The sequence below is a fragment of the Octopus bimaculoides genome, chromosome 20 (assembly GCF_046866305.1).
Source record: "Octopus bimaculoides isolate indiv1 chromosome 20, ASM4686630v1, whole genome shotgun sequence".
Taxonomy (NCBI): Eukaryota; Metazoa; Mollusca; class Cephalopoda; order Octopoda; family Octopodidae; genus Octopus; species Octopus bimaculoides.
Genome location: NC_142947.1, coordinates 1,609,462 through 1,630,090, shown reverse-complemented (window position 1 = coordinate 1,630,090; position 20,629 = coordinate 1,609,462).

Genomic DNA, 20,629 nt, shown 5'->3' with positions numbered 1-20,629 from the left:
GTGTTCAACACGATTTGAATGAAAATCAGAAAATGTACAGATATGAAATTCGCTTCTTCTTGGTAGCTAGATCGATGCATTTCTCGACCGTATTGTAACTTTTGTTGAAAAGTGGGTTTTGTATAATAAATACGTATATATATATATACATATATATATATAAAAGATAATAAGAGTGAAAAAACTACAGAAGGCTTGTGTTACATGGTTAAAGTATATATTTAAATTATGTCAGAAAAATGTAAGAAAAATGTTAGAAAAATGTTATAAAATCTTTTTGGTATATAAACATTGTATTTTATATATACATATACATAAACATATACACACCCGTACATACGAAAGAGCGCAGCGTACATAAGAGGAACAGAGAGCGAGAGAGAGAGAGAGAGAGAGAGAGAGAGAGAGAGAGAGAGTCGGAGATGGAGAGCTTTTAAGACATCCTAACAAAAAGTCAAAATGAAGATTATACAGAGTAAATAACAACATCTAAATGTTTTAAAAAAAAAACGAAAACAACTATAGCTTAATGTAAATTTTAAGAAGTAGGTGAAACTATTTGGTAAAGTACTTTCCTGTAAAATTTCTAAGTAATACATCTGCTAATAATTCCATTGATGTCACAGAAATCGCAGTTTTTGATTCCATTATTCGCTTCCCATTTTCGCTCTCGTCATCTTAAAGATTGCTTCGAACGCTGAACATTTGTAATAAGATTTTGGTTGAGGTATCAGGTATATTTTTGCATTTTAGTTATTACAGTATATGTACACACTCAGATACACAAAGACTTGCACAATGACATATACGGAAGCTCATATGCATAATATATATATATATATATATATATATATATATATATATATATATATATATATATATATATACACAGAGCTATATACACATATATATACTTATTTATATGTTTATATATATATATATAAATATATATATATACATCGTTTTTATACTTCGTATGCAAGTTTCTTGATGTGAATTCGTCTGTTGGAACATATCTTTTCGTCTTTGGGGGGGGGGGGGGGGGTTACTGCACCAATATTTAAAACACACGCACAAACACTCCTATTTCTAGCATAGTAGTAGCTACAATGCACCCTCTGTCTCTATTAGTGACAAATGAAGTCTTCCTTTTTCGTTTTATATTGCGTCTAACCTACTTATTATTTTGCATATATTTATATATATAAATCTTATTTATACACACACACACGCACACACGCACACACATACACACATGTATATATATATGAATATATTAAATAAGAGCACGTGAGTTTGTAAAGGTTAGTCGAAAGTGGTCATACACTAGCAGAAACATTTCTTCCCAAAAAGTTTAGTAAAATCCTGATAAAAGATTTTATAGCTTTCTTTAAAAAATATTTTCTTTTAAAAATCCATTTTATACTTAAAAACTGTGTTAAGTAAATTTTCACAAAGACTTTCAAATGTGTATATCAGGTTGAGTATAAATTGAGAAACGTTTTGAATTATGACGCATTTCTACCAGATTTTTACAGAGTTTTGATTCTTTTTAAAAACCGGAGGATCGCGGTTTCGATTCCCAGACCGGGCATTGTGTGTATCTATTGAGCGAAAACACCTACAGCTTTATGAGGCTCCGGCAGTGGGTGGTGGCGTCCCCTGTTGTACTCTTTCGCCCCAACTTTCTCTCAATCTTTCTTCCTGTTTCTTGAGTAACTGGCGTCCTGTCCAGCTGAGGAGTACACATACGCCATAGAAGCCTTCCTAATACCATCCACTCCAAGATTGAAGTGGTTGCCTTTTACGTGCCACCGGCACCGGCCACGACTGCGGTCTCACTTTGCCTGACAGCGCAACACAAGCACGGTATGTCGCCAAGAGTCTTGTTCTCTCGTTACTGCCTCCATGAGCCCCAACGCTCCGATGGTGCCTTTTACGTGTCACTGGCACGGAGTGCCAGTCAAACACTGGTATCGGCCATAACTACAAATTCACTCGGTTCAACATGTCTTCATACACACACAGATACATATATATAACACTCACATATGCATACGAATTCACACATACAGACGCACATATACGTATGCAAGTACATTTCCATATATATGTATAAACATATTTCTTGGCCACTATTTTTTTTCTCCACATCTTTATTACTCAGTCTCAGATATTTGAAGCTTCCACACGTCTATATATCATTATCTATAAAATTGTATGATATTAAGTTACAACCACCAAGATATCCGATTGAAGGTTATATTATACGTTGAACAAATATAGATTTTTTTTCACAAGCAATAGCCATCGCTATCCAGTAGCATTTACCTCCCTTCCTTAAAGAGTCGATCAGTTTTGACTACCTCGAAAACCAACATTCATAAAACGTCGCATCGACTCATATACTCTTTCTCTCTCTCTCTCTATCTATCTCTCTATCTGTCTGTCTGCTTGTCTGTTTAGTTATCTATATACACACAAACACACACACATATACGTAAATAGCCATATATCTATTTGTAAAGGCGCGTGGCTTAGTGGCTAGAGGTGATCAGTTCACGTGAGTGCGATTCCCGGCGTGAGCAGAATTCCCGTCGCCGGAAATGGTATGTATATATATATATATACGTATAGGGAGAGAAATCCAAAACAGATCAATGGCCAGGGTCAACCAGTTCAGTCAAAGTAATACTGCAATCATCAACAGACATGGCACAGAATGATGATTATACTGAGCTATCGAAAGACTAGTGATGACTGGAATCCTAAATTTTATCAGAAAATTCCCATGTCTTATATGGCGTTGAGTAGAAAGAAACGAACACTGAATTGGGTATTTACAAATCTAGGCCTTTAGTCACATGAAAAAAATCTACGCTTTTCTTAGTCATACTACAATGTTTTACACTAATCATGTTAGGTCACCTGCAACGTTTATATAATTGCAGAGATCATGTGAAAGAGTAAAAATATTCAGAACTCTTTCTTTGTGAGAGAGTGTGAGTGTGTATGTGTACGTGTTTGAAATTAACATGTGCACTAATGATATTAAATATCACACAATAGGAATTTTCGTCTGTTTCGTTTGCGAAATATTTAATATTCGTAATGAAATCCAGCAGTGAACGTTCCAAATTAGTACAATTAACAGAAATATAATTGTATTTATGAAAAGTATGATAGAAAAAGAGAACAATTTTGTTCGTGACTATACACACACTGACACCCCCCCCCCAGAAACATGCATTTATATATACACACATTACCGTGCCTGACTAGACATATACGCGTGTTTACACGCAAACACACAAACGCAACATACATTTGTGTACATATATGCATATGTATGAATGATATATATATTATATACATACATGAAAACATAAACACACACACGCTCACACATACATGAAAATAACAACGAGTACATCTCTCAATCTGTCTCTTTCACCTCCTGTACATATGTATATAATTATATATTTATATAAGAAGTATATTTATATATGATATATATGTATATATAATATATATATGTATGTATATTTTATACGTATATGTATCTGTGTGTGTATGTCTGTGTACGTGTCTATCAATCTATGTATGCATATATTAATAAGTATATAATTATACAAATTATATACTTGTTCGTGTACGAATGTACATGCATATGTATATATATATATATATATATATATATATATATATATATATATATATATATATATATATATATATATGTATGTATATATACTCTTGTGTCTGGGCAGAGTCATTCTCTTTTAGTGCCTTATAATTTAATACACTCACTGGTAAAATTTCCACTTATTTCCTTCTTTATTTTTCGAAAATTTTCGATGCGTCTTCAACATACGAACTCACATAAAGAATCTTGTTTCGGACAGAGGCTTCCGTTAGTGTTAAATACTTCAAGGGTTGGGTAAGACTTGAATTTTGTCGAATATAAAAAGAAACTTGTGTTATTTTTATATGAATGCAATGAAGAAACATAAAAAAATAAACGTTACAAGAAAACAACAAGGTATGTTGAACTTAATTTTTCTCCGATCAAATCAAAGATATTGAATAAAACGTGATTTTTGTCACCTGTTTGTAATGTTGTTACATAACGCGTGTTGTTATTTAATACACGTCATGTATTGTCAGTTAATTAACGAGATAAAATATCATTTATCTAATTAACTTTACGCTTATTTATGGTGGTTAACTGAAATGCTCCTATATCTAATTCCGAGTTTGTTGTTTTCTTTTTCTAGTCAAAATGTCGACATTCTTTCTCTCGATTTATTTCTGTACTTACGCAAGAAAATTTCACCATTTGAATTATATTGTTCGTATTTATGCATCCGGTGTTTATTCGTGTATTTTACCTTATTTTACTTTTATTTTTCGAGATTATTCGCGTAAACAGGGGAGAAAACAATACGAGAAAAAACAAAATGTGTTTATTTTTAACTCTACATGTGCGTGTTAATGTGCATGGAAATGCTGCAATGTGTGTTTGTCATATGAGCATCCGATGCGTGTATTTGTGCACGCAGGTTTGCGGTGCGGACGTGCACATGCAAGCTTATAGATATATAAGTGTTCATACACATAGCACACAAATATATAAATACATACATATCCATATACAGATATATACATACATACATATGTATATATATTATTGTATATACACATATATATATATATATATATATATATATATATATATATATATATATATATATATATATATATATATATAAGCACTGGGGCCTTCTAGGCCTTACGCTTCTATTAATAAGAATTATTTCCATTATTTCCATTTGACAGATATTTGTCCTCATCTTGTTTGTTGTTAACACAACATTTCGGCTGATATCCCCTCCAGCCTTTATCAGGTGTCTTGTGGAAATTTCGAACCTGGGTTCTCATTCTTAAGGTGTGTATATATATATATATATATATATATATATATATATATATATATATATATATATATATATACATACATACATCATATACTAGCGTATACAATTCAATATAAATGAATATATTTGTCTAATTACCTCTGTGTATCCTGCCTAACGAATAACTATTTTAATTATTGCTGCAAATACTAATACACCGGAAATTTAGCGAAACTATGCGTAGCATATTAATGTTTCTGGTTATTAACTCTTTAACCCGGGTGTCTTAGCAACGGTTTCCGGGAGAAATAATATTCTAACTTAAAAGCATAAACGTTTATAATAATAATGAATTTAAGCTCGTTTTAAGATACATTAAACGATAAGGCTAAGCGAATTTTGGAACGTTAAGCAAGAAGTCGTTCAAATGTGACTTCTTACTCACTGAAACACCTACTGTTTAGAGAGAGGATCGATTTTAATGCGATGTGAATATTGATTGCATATATTGAATGTTCTTTAGTCAAGCATGAAACTCGTCAATACCAGTGACAGAAAGTTTATAATATAAATGTCTCTCGTTCTAATAGTTCTGTAAATGGTTAACAATTAATGTATACTAACTCAGCAAAAGAGAAAATCGAGTCGTAAATTCATATTGGTTATAAAAACGAACCATAACGGAACCGGGAATTGTCTTGGACGACCACTCGTGCAGGCATTGGATATGGATGATGGTAGAATATTCTAAGCTGTAGTAGTAGTAGTAATAGTTGTTGTTGTAGTTCATGTTGTCCTTAGATTGTTACTGGTGAAAGTTTGTCCATTTTTTCTTCTCTTCTGCTGCTCTTTCTCTTCACTTAAATCTGTATCCTTCGTGTCTGTCAATGTGTCCCCCACCACCGGAAAAAGGAAAATATATCTAATCTGAAAATCAAGATAACTTGCGTGACGTTATTTAAAACTATATGTGAGTAATAGCTATCTGTGTATGATACTTAAGGTGAATATCTCGTGATAGGCAAATTTATTGTGGTGTTCGTTTAGAGATAACATCTGTTATGGACGTGCTTTATGTGCAACGCTGTTTTTATATTAAATCTAATACATCAATGATGGGTATTTCAATTTAAAATAACTTCTATTGCTTATAATATATAGATATGTATATTCCAATAATATCAAGTAGAATGGGGAAGACACGCATTAGACTCAAAATACATAGAAAAACTGCAACATTCAATTAATCATTCATTATTTGGTGTCAGAAATTGCGTCGCACTTACCGCAACCTTGTCACTGGCGTAGTTTTACTACAACACTGAGCTGCAAAGGAATTGTGTCAGTGACCAAATCGTAGAATATTCGACGAGACTTTTAATAAAAACATTGAGTGGAGATAATACTTTTTTTATGTGTTTTTGAATACCTAATGTGTCTTAGAAGCTGTAAGAACAAATAACATGTGCAATAACTGTACTTGGTTTAGTTGCAATATGCAATCATAGAACAAATAACACGTCGAATAACTGCACCTCTAAAATCTGGTATACTGCAGTATTGTACGATATATTAAAGAAAAAGTGTGCTCAGTTTATTTTATAGCAAGGACCAAATATACCGTTTGTGCTCAAGAGACTAAGTATAAAAGTGGTTAAGCCACCAGATTATGCCTTCATATTAATATGCAGTTAGACTTCGTGACTTTTTCTGTACTCTGTCCAAGCGGAAGCCCGCAACCTACAGCCTGGTTTTTAAAAAGGGTATCAGTATTGGACTTATGCGGTCACCTTGCTTAATATCACAATCCTCTCGTATCTTTGGTTACTTGTAGCGGATTCTGTGAACATTTGAGAAGGTTTTCCAGTCTGAGGATACATTCTCCTGTCTTTCTCCGTCTACCTGTCTCTGTCTCTGCCCTTCTCTCTTACTATCTCTCTCTGCAGTTATTTCCGACACCATGCTAAACATAAGGGACATAAGAGAAGGAACTTATGAAATACTGAAAATCGACTCTTCTTTATCAAATATGGAAGGTCGGATGTAATTCACCCACATCGCTATCAGTACGTAATTTCGATTTTCAAAGAGCAATAGAAATATACGTTGATTATAAAAGTGCATTTGGATTTACGAACACGCTATATCGGAATTTACATACATACATACATAAATACATACATACATACATACAAGCATGGATTAACACGTATATACGTACACACATACATAGATAAATAAGTACATATACATAAATATGTAGATTCATATATCGATAGATGTGTGTGCTTCTCTGCGTGTGAATGTGCATGTGAGTGTTTATGTAGATATGCATGTATATGTACATTACACACACACACACATAAATATATGTATATATATATATATATATATATATACACATATATACATAAATACATATATATATGTATATATATTTATATATATTTATACTCACACACACACACACACACACATACACACACACACACACATATATATATATATATATATATATATATATATATATATATATATATTATACCTACATACAAATACTCACACACACGTATGTCTGTAAATATGGCTTTCACCGAACGTAGAAAGTTCATGGAGTACAGAAATATGTACAGATCAATCTAGATATACACACAATAGGCACACATTGGTACATAGACATAGACAGGCCGATACATATATATATATATCACTAAGAGCTGTTGAGACTGCAATGGACACACACTTGTGTACACACATACGTACAACGGCACATGCATTTGTGTGTGTATATATATATATCTGTGTGTGTGTGTGTGTATAAATATGTATATAAACTTCTACTTGAAGTCTGCTTTAGTAACTCAACGTTTCTCTTTATACGTTAAAGAAAATTTATCCTAAAGAGACGCACAAATAACTCGCTCATTCTATTTCAAGTGTGAGAGAATTTAATATTGAATCGAATTTAGAAGTATAGTATGTTACCCAGTCGATGGAGTCCAATGCTCATGTAAAGAACTTATGGCGGTGTTTGAAAGAATAAAACATTATGCCTAAAGCTTCTTTCCTGACATAGCGAACATGTATCCGTATCGATCCTATCTTCAAAGGGTGATCGGTAATCCGGAATTGATTGTAGACAAATGACCAGTAGAACATAGAATTGGAGTTTATATAGAATAGAACTTTAAATGTATCGATAGAATAATGTTCATTCTTATCTTACGCAAAGTCAAGAAATTCGATAATTTTAAACATTACAAAGTCTGTCGTTTCTGTAATATCGAACATTTTGTTCAAAAATATATATATATTCCAGAATATGTAAATGGTAAAAATCAATAAAATGTCTCAATAAGAATTCAGACGAATTCGTTTCCACCATTCTCTCATTTGTTATCATGGCTTCGCGACAGATAAGAACTCCATCGAGTAAATATACGGTGAAATGCGTTCCAACCGTGACCAATTATTTTTATTTCATGAAAGCTCTCAGTTTATTTTGGTGGGTATGATGGAAAGTGTCAGCTGTCCACAGCCAGCAGACCAAAATGACACCTGTTTATTGATCATGCTTCAAGAACCTTTCGGACAGCACACCTGCAATTCCAACCAATGATGTTTTTTGTAGGTGTTCTATCTACACAGTTGTACTAATCCTTTTGAGCCATGTTGGTAATTGTGTATTGTTCCTATCTAGTGCACCAATTACTATTATTTTTATTATTATTATTATTATTATTATTATTATTATTATTATTATTATTATGAATAAATTCAAACAGCAAATTTTAACTGTTACTACGTTGTTTGAAGAAAAATGATGGACAATTTTGATTGATTTTCAAACCTTATTGGGTTCTCGATAATTGTTTTCTTACAACATGGACAGCTATTACAACTCTTCTCTCCTCAGAGCTGACTCTGTTTATTACATTCAGTTATTTGGATATATCTGCGAGTTTTACGCTCACCAGATCAATACACGTATTTCTATGTTTATGTTTGTATGCTTTTCCGTATAAGCACGAGCTTATATTAGCAAGGATTGGAAATTGTTACATTGTAATGGAAATACGCAGCGATATCCGTATGCGAAAGAATTACCACCCGTTAACGCCAATAATCGCTTTGTATTTGTTATCTTACGTGTACAGGGAAAGACATCGGAGCCAGAGAAAGTATTAAGTTCAATATGATCCATTTAAAGCCCTCAGAGACCTGCTGCAGCATGGTCTCAGTCCAATGAAAGAAACCTGCAAAATGAAGAAAAAAGGAAAAGAATTAAGGATATGTAAATTATTATGTAATAAGCCAATAATGCTAATATTTGAGAGCAATTGCCAAAATGTATTAACGTTGAGTTGCCAATGCGTAAAACGAATAGCAAGAATTTCTCAGCGATATATTTAATTTATACCAATAAGATTCAGTTTGAAATTAGAAAATAAAGTAAAATGAATTTGAAATAATCTGCAATGAAATAAAATATAATAAAAATCCAAGAAAGGAATTTATAAGGAAACTAAGAAAAAAAATTGCTACAATGTGTGATGAAACCTTGTCACGGCTGTAAAAGAAGAATCTTATCTAAGAATTAATGATTTATTGAGAATCCAACCAACAGCATGGCGAACCATACTTGCAAGGAAACCGGAGAAATATAAAAAAACAACGAAAAAGAAAAAAGTATCGCAAAATAAAATAAATAAATACATAAATGAGCAGTATAAAATAAAATTATTTTCATAGTTTTGACTAACCTGCACAACTGCGGATATTAAACTGGGTGAGATGTTAGATTAGAAAATAATTAAGAATGTAGATACAATCTTGTTCAGAAAGTTGGCAGTAACTGAGCTCATTAGAATTGGCTTTAAGAAGAAAATTAAGAAAACTACTAATATATACATACATACAAAGAAACATGCATATACATAATTGTATGCATATATATGTATATATATATATATATATATATATATATATATATATATATATATATATATATATATATATATATATATATATATATATATATATATATACATACATATATATATATATATATATATATATATATATATATATATATATATATATATATATATATATACACATACATATATATATATATATATATATATATATATATATATATATATATATACATACATATATATATATATATATATATATATATATATATATATATATATGTGTATATATATATACATATATATATATATATATATATATATATATATATATGCATATATATATACATACCTATATATATATATATATATATATATATATATATATATATATATATATATGCATATATATATATACATATGCATGTATGTATGTGTATATATATACACATATATATATCCATATAGAGACAGGCGAATACACATACATATATACGTGTGTGTTTGTATGTATATAAATATATGCATATATATGTATATATATATATATATATATATATATATATATATATATATATATATATATATATATACATACATGCATACATACATACATGTTAGCATGTGTTTGCTTAGATTTTCTGTATTTATGTTCTTCAAGTTAGCGTTCTTGTAAGCTAGTTTCTCATTTTATTTTCGAATTTAATTTTTAATTAAATACAAAACTTCTTGTTATAATGTAATATTTTGTAAACTATTGGATGTGTTTGCCGCATCCATTCCAATTACAGGCGGATAAACATTAGATTCCTATCAAAGACTTTCAGTTGCCAAGAAATGTTTGAAGGTAACGAAGTATTCTTGTTTTTGATGTTGTTGTTGATGTTGTTGAATTACTTCAAATCACATTCCATCATCACGTCTCTGTGTACCTGAACTACAATGCCCCAATGTATCCTTTGTTTAATCCGCTATATTGGAGAAATTTGGGTGAGTTAGAACACCCCTATAGCATGTCAACTGTATGCTGTGTTTTGGCGAAGGAAGGACGGAGAGCTCGAGAAATTCTCTTCAACTATACATATTTTTAGGAGAGTATTGTAGTTCGCTTGAAGCATTGTGCATTGTTTGTAAAGAATAAAAATTTGGAATGGTACAACAATGCACTATACTATAAAGAATGAGCTATATAGCTGTTCTAATATATCTGTTCTATATACCTGTCTGATGATATATCGGAATAAAATTCCTGCTTCAGATATTCTTAGATGGAGTAAAGGAAAAGCCGTTGGAAAACCGATTATAGCAGCGACTCCATCTAAGATTATCTGAAGAAAGAATTTTATTCCGAAATATCATCAGACTATGGATTACTAAATTACAACAGGTACATAGCCCATTCTTTATATTATAGTGCATTGTTGTACCATTCAGTGTCTTCTACTATATCTTGTGGTCGACCAAATCCTTGTGAGTGGATGTTAGACAGATATTGAAAGAAGCCTGTCGTATGTGTGTGTATATCTATCTATCTATCTATCTATCTATCTATCTATCTATCTATCTATCTATCTATCTATCTATATATCTATCTATTTATCTATCTATCTATCTATCTATCTATCTATCTATCTATCTATCTATCTATCTATTCTATCTATCTATCTATCTATCTATCTATCTATCTATCTATCTATCTATCGATTTATCTATCTATTTATCTATCTGTCTGTCTGCCTGTCTGTCTATACATACATGCATACATACATACATACATACGTGTGTGTGTTTGTGTGTGAGTGTGTGTGTGTGTTTTGTCCCAGGATCTTAGAGGTCCGGCAAAAGTGCCTGATAGAAAATATAGCAAGCTTAAAGACAAAAATAAGTCACAGAATCGAGTCGATTCTTCCGACTAAAATTCTTCAAGGCGGTGCCCCAGCATTGCCGCAGCCTAATGACTGAAACAAGCAGACGATAAGTGACTAAACATATGTATACTTAACGATAATGTTTTCGTTGATCTGGAGAGGAAAACGGGAAAACAAGAGATTAGAAGAGAAGCTGAGAATATTCGACTGTTTTGCTGTCATTTATCGTCAGAGACAAAAACAAAAGGAAACCAGTCTGTATTGATTTTTGGTGGAATTGCTTTCAGTTTTAATTAAATGTGAATTACATAAATTCCCCAATCAAGCAGACATTGGTATGATATTTGTTTTATCAGCGATCTGGTAGTCTGATTGGTATAATCTAATATTGAACACAACATTAATTCTAGAACGAACAACAGTAACAAAGAAGAGAAAAAGAGAACAAACATAATAAAAATAATAATCATTATTATTATAGTAATAATGATGACGATGATGATGATGATAATAATAATGTTTTAAAATTTTGCCACAAGGGGTTTTGGGGAGGGGATAAATCGATTATATGGACCCCAGGTTTCACTGTTACTTAATTTATCGATACCAAAAAGATGAAAGGTAAAATCGACATCGGTAGAATATGAACTCAGAACGTAGCGACAGACGAAATAACGCTAAGCATTTCGCCCGGTGTTCTAACGATTCTGCCAGCTCACCACACTCATAGTAACAATAAAAATAATAATATTATGATCGAGTCGAAGGAGTACTGGAGTCGGAGAAATGTAAGATTTTGTGAGACTTTCCTATTCAAACGGACAAGAAATTAGAAAATAATAGACCAGATATGACGATTGTAGATAAAATTAAAGCGAAGTTGCATATTCATCGACTCATCATACCCGTTTGATTCCAGGATCTTAAAGGAAGAGGAAGAAAAGAAGAATTTGGAGCATCTGAACAGTAAAAGTCGTGCTTATAGTAATAATTGGTGCGTTGGGAACAGTAACCCAAGATATAGACAAATGCCTGAGAGAGATTGAAAGAGAATGCCCGGTGGAGCTCCTTAAAGAAAATTTGTCTCTTAGGGACAATAAGGATTATCAAGAGGGTTCTAAGCACTTGAAAGATTGCTGAAAATTACTTGCGGATACTTAAGGTTACGGTTAGGCTGAGCACTGCACAGACATGTGTACCCTTAACGTAGTCCTCATGGAGATTGAGCTGGCCCTTTGAATTATAGCTACAACTCGTTTTTATCAGCTGGATTAAAACTGGAGCAATGTGAAAATAAATTCTTTTCTACTCTAGGCACAAGGCCCGAAATTTTGGGGGAGTGGGCCAGTCAATTAGATCGACCCCACTACGCAACTAGTACTTAATTTATCGATCCCGAAAGGATAAAAGGCAGAGTCGACCTCGGCGGAATTTGAACTCAGAATGTAACGGCAGACGAAATACAGCTAAGCATTTCGCCGAGCCTGCTACCGCTTCTGCCAGCTCGCCGCCTTGACGCGAAAATAAATTGTCTTATTCAATGACTCAACGCGCTGCCAAGAATCGAAGACACTACCTCGTGAACGTGAGCAGAATACCATCTCCGCTAAGCTTATGCGCCTTCACTCACGTGATCTTTAATACCCGCAGAATTGACACAAAACATTGTAAACACAGACTGCATCTGGTAAAATGACACGACATATAAAGTGAATGTAGTATTCTGTACAACAAACACACGAATGTTGATGTAACAGCAGACAGTAAAAAAACAAAACAAAACAAAAATAGCTGTGCAATAAAACAAGACAAAAGTAACACACAAACATTATTACGATCCCGAAAGACATCACTGCTCAGTGAAGGGATAACATGGAGGTGGAAATTTATGGTGCAGCAAAAACGACCAGGAAAATATAGAAAAGGGAATGATAATAATAATTTGAATCAAATTCCAAAGCATTTTACAGTGACATTATCAAAAAAAAAAAAAGAGGATAATAAATAAGTATACAAAATAAAATATTAATGTAAGATAAAACAACATCAAAAGAAACTCCGGCGTTTTTGGAAGGTAGGCTGTGTAAAGAACATTTGTATAGCTTAGTTCAGATTATGGTTTTCCCATGTTGTTAAGTGACTGTAATATTTTCTATGATAGGGAGGCGAATTGATGAAAAGGTTATGTGTCTGATAAAATTCTGCAATCTATTTTGATTTGCAGGCGTGGCATTGTGGCTTCTGCTAAAGCCGTGCCGCTGACCATTACCTCGTGTGTGGATTTGGTTCACAGAAGCTGAAAGAAGCCCATAGTATATACATATATTCGTATACATACCTATATATATATATATATATATATATATATATATATATATATATATATATATATATAGTATATATATATATTGCAAAAAAGAAATGGAGGGGATACAAAAATGACATACACCAGCCGGTAGACATTCTATTATGTCAATTTATTTTGAAACATAAGGAAGTATTAAGAGAATACATACACATGCAAAGACTGTGTGTTACACACATATATGTACTAGTAATATATGAAAGAGTAAAAGAGCAGTTCCTTACGGCCGTTTCTGCCAAGAGGCCACGATATCTTCCATGCTACCTCCAGCTCTTCAGTGTTCTGCCGGGATGGGTAGGTAAAGTTTGGATGTTGAGTGTGCCTCTCTCTCTCTCTCTCTCTCTCTCTCTCTCTCTCTCTCTCTCTCTCTCTCTATATATATATATATATATATATATATATATATATATATATATATATATATATATATATATATACAGATATACATATGTATCTATCTATCTATCTATCTATCTATCTATCTATCTATCTATCTATCTATCTATCTATCTATCTGTCTATATATATATACAAATTAAAAGGGTAAAGGGTTATCAATTTATTAATTAATAAATCAATTAACAATTAATAATTTTTACCAAGCCCATCGGTATGAAGGCACCATTATTGGTGGAGAACTTATTTAAAAGCTCATATATATTTATAAATATAATTAAGGGAACAGCAAATATTTGCTATAAATATAATTAAGGGATCAGCAAATATTTGCTATAAATATAATTAAGGGATAAGCAAATATATATATATATATATATATATATATATATCCACGTGAACTACGTTAAGGGTACACGTGTCTGTGGAGTGCTCAGCCACTTGCACGTTAATTTCACGAGCAGGCTGTTCCGTTGATCGGATCAACTGGAACCTTCGACGTCGTAAGCGACGGAGTGCCAGCAACAACAACAACAACAACAAATCTACCTTGTGGAATTGGCTAAAATTCACCATGAGAAATGGCACAGGGCAACACTAAGAGAAGTCCCTTTGCTCCAAAATATAGAACAAGTGGGGGAAGAGGCAGTCACCGCTCCTCAATGAAAATCGTATATGGAATTTTTTGAACCCATTGAATGACCGCCTAGCTCTTAGTACTGCACAGAACGGAAAGACAATAAAGCAATGTGATAAGACAGATATCTGGCTGCTATTTCTAACACATTAGATAACCACGTTGAAGGTACTTCACTAACATTTATGTGTGATATGAGACTAGCGTATTGTCAGGTTTATGACTTCCTGTTCAGAACTCTTTACATAAATGTCTTTGATAATATTCTATTAATCAAATTAAATCTCTTGACAGCGTCAACTCAAACAGATTATGAACATAAAGACTTCGTTTCATCTCTCGATAAAAGTGTATTTATTCAGTTCACAACCATTCACCTGGTCTAGTAGTAGTTTTCGGAATACTTAGTTCTGTGGTTGAGTGGTTAGACAGTATGACTCTGTAAACACGTGTTTCTGTATGACATTCAAACCGTGTAACACATTGAGGAAGTGTCTTTAGATTCAGTGAGTGAACGAACGATAGAAATTAAAATTTGGTAACCGGAAGCTACGAACACTCGGTGTATATATATGCATCATACACACACACAATGTGCGATGGGTAAATTGTCACCATTTTGTGTGTGTATATATATATATATATATATATATATATATATATATATATATATATATATATATACGACGGGCGTGTTTCAGTTTCCGTCTACCAAATCCATTCACAAGGCTTTGGTCGGACCGAGCCTAGAGTAGAAGACACCCAAATTGGCACGCAGTGGGACAGAACACGGAACCATGTGGTTGGGAAGCAAGCATCTTACCACACAGCCACGCCTGCCCCTACGTTTACAAATATTTCTGAAGTCATGCATAGAAATCGAACCTTTGTTGGATTTCTCTAACATGTAACATAACTAAAGGACGGGTTGTATTTCGTATATTTCAGGAGAGTTAAAACAATTAAAAAGAACGGATATACAAAGTGATAAAATTCCGGTAGGAAGCACATATTAATCGCAAAGGATCCAAAAATTTTAGAAATTGTGAAAAATTATCAAGGGAGAAATAGAGACATCAACACATGTATTAGAGATGTGATAGAAAATTGGGAATAACTAATTAATTTCTGAAACCAGTTTCTCACACTCCGAAATTTTAATATCGCTATGATTTTCTTGTATTTTATTTCTCTTGCCTTAAATTTAGGCTTTTATTTGGGATATATTTAAGTTCTTGATAAATTGTTAAATGAATAAATATGAATATTAATTATTGTTTCTTCCTATTTATTAATATGGAAGAATTTGTTCTATAACCATCAACACGATGAGTTAAAATCCTCTCAGTTTTACTATTCTTGGTAAAGATTTCATCAAAGAATACACAACTGTGTACAGTGGTCCAAACAAAAATGGCAACTAAAAGAAGACGATAAAAGATGAGCTAAATGCAGATGCTGTTATCGGCTGCTTCACCTCACAAGCAGTACGTCAATGGTCGTGTAAAATAATGAAAGTTGCTATACCTGCTATTTTACGCTCCTGCCATTGTTATAATGTGTCGTGTCCGGCAAATCAACCGTAAGAAATTTCGCCTCATAGCAAAATTTGCCGTAAGGCAAATTCACCGTATGACAATTATAAAGCGCATTATATCAGCAATTTTTTTAAAACAAAGAAAAGAACGATAAAAGTTTTTTTTTATAAAAGCATTAAATATGCAAATGATTATTCAATGTTAAACATGATGAGGTCAGTTAAAAGGAAATATCTTACGGCGAATTTCCTGCGGCAAAAATGTTTATAGCAAAATTCCCAATAACCATAATGTCTAAAACAAAATTAAAAATAGATACGAGACTGCAGAAAACAGAAATGAAATTTTATCAAAATAGGGATTCTTTTTTGTATAAATACTTTCAATAGTTCTTTTAGTTGTTGACACTTCGTCCCTTATTTTCAATATTCCGCATATCTTAAAATCGAGAGAGGAAATGTTGGATAAGAGAACACTATTTTAGGTACTTTGTTAAAGCACTAATATATAACACAACCGCGAGGAAGATTTGAAATGGAGATGGATTGATTGGACGCCATTATATAGATACACTCGCGCATAAACTTGCATAGAAACAAGGATATTGACAGGATTCGTCTTGGAGGCGAATAAGGCAAAGGCTGGAGATCAGTGTAGACAGCTCTTGAATGCCGTATAATATAATCTAGTAACTGAAGGCGACGGACTCATAAAATCGTTAGCATACCAGGTAAAATTCTAAGCGGAGTTTCGTATTCATATTTTGAGTTCAGATTCCGCCGGGAACTGACTTTGCCATCCATCCTTTCAGAGTTGAATAAAATAAGTGCCAGTTAAACATTGAACTCGATGTAATCAGCTATCTATCTATCTATCTATCTATCTATCTATCTATCTATCTATCTATCTATTTATCTATCTATCTGTCTGCCTGTCGCTCTGTCTTTCTTTCTCTCTCTCCCTCTCTATCTTTCAACTTACCTGCCTAAATAAATATGTGCGTGTATGTGTGAGCGTGTTTATTTGGTTGCAAGTATTCCAGATCAGCTCTAACAGGTGGTTCAACAACAGCAACAAAGGCAACAACAAAGACAAGAGTACCGGCAACAATAACAACGAGAACAACAACAGCAGCAGCAGCAGCAGCAGTAGCAGGATGAACGTCTGCAAAAGTAATAAGAAAAACAGCAGCAACAACAAAGGCATCGATTCAGTTAGGGTAATATTATCTTCATATCGGCTTCTGTCAGATTTTACGTCGAAATCGCCATGACACCCCAAACTACCATTCACAACAATAAATACATAAAAAAGTAAGAAAAAAAAAAAACAGCATAAAACAACGTTTCCATCGGAATATTATGTAGTCCTAGTGACTTTATGTTTGAAACTATGAGGAGATAGCCATGGATGGAATATTAAACATAAATAGGACTCCACAATCCCAAGCAGCACTGAGATTAAAAAAGAGAAACTCAACGAAACTAACTATACAGGCAATAAGACCACCATATTAATAGTTTCTGCTACTCCATTTTGAAGCGATTTTTTTTCCTGCTTTTTCCAAGCAAATAATGATAACAAGCCGAATATCTCATAAAATAATATTTCATGGTTGTTATGAGAGAAATATATTATGCCATGGAGAAATAATATTCTTTCATAGGTCTGCGGTGTGGAAATAAATTGAATAGAGGCGTTATTATAAGCGGAATTGTGTTACGTAATTCGCTTGGAATAGTTACTTTAGCATCAATAATGTCCCTTAATGTATTGTTGTTTTGCTATTAATCACGTGACGAATTTACCATTGCACAATGTGTGTGGCGGTATACATATATATTATATACATCTACTTAGTATACGTAGGTGTGAATATATATTTATATACAATTCTGTATAAAAAAGAATACAAGTATCCTATTTTCAGTAATCTTTCGTTACTCCATATATGTTGTCAAAATGCGAACCAATCCATCTATTCACCAGTTATCTATCTATCTATCTATCTATCTATCTATCTATCTATCTATCTATCTATCTATCTATCTATCTGTCTGTCTGTCTATCTATCTATCTATCTATTTGTCTGTCTGTCTGCCTTAATCTCTGACTCTGTCTGTCTACATATATATATATATATGTATATATACTTTATTCAAAAGCAGCAGAAATATAACAAAAGCTGCTTTTAAATAAAGCATATTGCTCTACCTCTGGTATTTGAGTACTCTTTTTTCTACCTTGTTTCACATTTATGTGCTTACTCCAATATATGTATATATGTTCATACAGACCTGTATATATGAGTATGCATACAAGCGTATATACACACGCACACACATACATATGCATATGCCTACACATACAGACACACCGATGTCTCACTGTATACCTGCGCGTGTACTAATTCTCTAGATATATGTTTATGAACAAGTGAAAATTTTCTCAATATATTGGAGAAGTATAAATATTGTTGATCCGGTAAAATATAGACAAATAAACACACGCCGACACACGTGCGCGCGTGTGTATCTTATATGTACACAATCATTTATTACAAACATGCGCATATAGACACAACGATATAGTTGCATAGTTGAATAGGCAAGACTACAAAATAAATGAATATATGGACAGTCTAGACCACAGATACACCATATATTTAAATACGCATTATATATATATATATATATATATATTTAAAATTATATTTCAAAACACAGAGGAAAAAACAAAGAAAAAGGAAAGAACGAACCGACAAACGTGATGACGTAGCACAAGTAAAATATTCATATGGCGTCATCACTGTTTTTGCCTTCGTTTTCGTCACTATCATAATCATCATTACCGCCGTCGTCACCACGTTCGTCTTCCTGTCTTCCCTCCACCTCATCAACAATACGTTTGCCATCCTCCTCCTCCTCCGCCTCCTCCTCCGCCTCCTCCTCCTCCGCCTCCTCCTCCTCCTCCTCCTCCGCCTCCTCCTCCTCCTCCGCCTCCTCCTCCGCCTCCTCCTCCGCCTCCTCCTCCTCCTCCTCCTCCGCCTCCTCCTCCTCCTTCCCCGCCCCCTCTTCTCCTCCTCCTCCTCCTCCTCCTCCTCCTCCTCATCCTCCTTCCCTCCCCTCCTCCCCTCCCCTCCTGCCACCCCTCCCCTCCCCTCCTCCCCTCCCCTCCCCCTCCTCCTCCTCCTCCTCCTCCTCCTCCTCCTCCTCCTCATCATCATCATCAACAACAACGTATAAAAACATCACTTCATAAACACAAACATAATCTACGCAGATAGACAATTAGCACCAACAACTCAGTAAGTATGGCGTTCATTTTGTTTTATCAAAATGACCAAAACATACTTTCTTCAAGAACGAGTAGAATTATTGTAAATTTGAGATAATTTTTTCCTTGGATTTTTGGTTTTCTTCCGCTTTTCTTTTTTTAGCGGTGGCCGAATCGTAGCGATGTTCTTTGAGATTCTACAGATCTTGACCTTTTAAAAATCATTCAAGACAAAGTAGCATTCAGGAAATGTTAAAAGCAACAAACCATTCTTGCATCAGATCTATTCAAAGAAACAAAAAAAAATCGTCGAATTTGCAGAAGACATTACAGGAAACATTCGGCGAAAGTAGGATTAAATATTTGAGAACGAAAGAAAAAAAAAACTGCGCGATAACATTGCCATTGGCATTAATCAACAATAATATTCGCGACAAATCAATAATTAATTTTAATTTATGTTTGCTAAGCTATTCCTTGTCTTCGTGGTTAAGATATTAGCTTAAAAACTGCAGGAATTCGAAGACAGGATGGAAACATTTTCGCTTTGGTCATTTTTGCATTTTACATTTTTATCCCAAGTCTTTCGGGACAAGCAGCTTTTAGGCAAACGACAGATGAGTACACACTCAAGATATAGATATAGAGAGAGGGAGATATGGTAAGAGAGAAGGAGTTTACCCTTACGCTATTTAT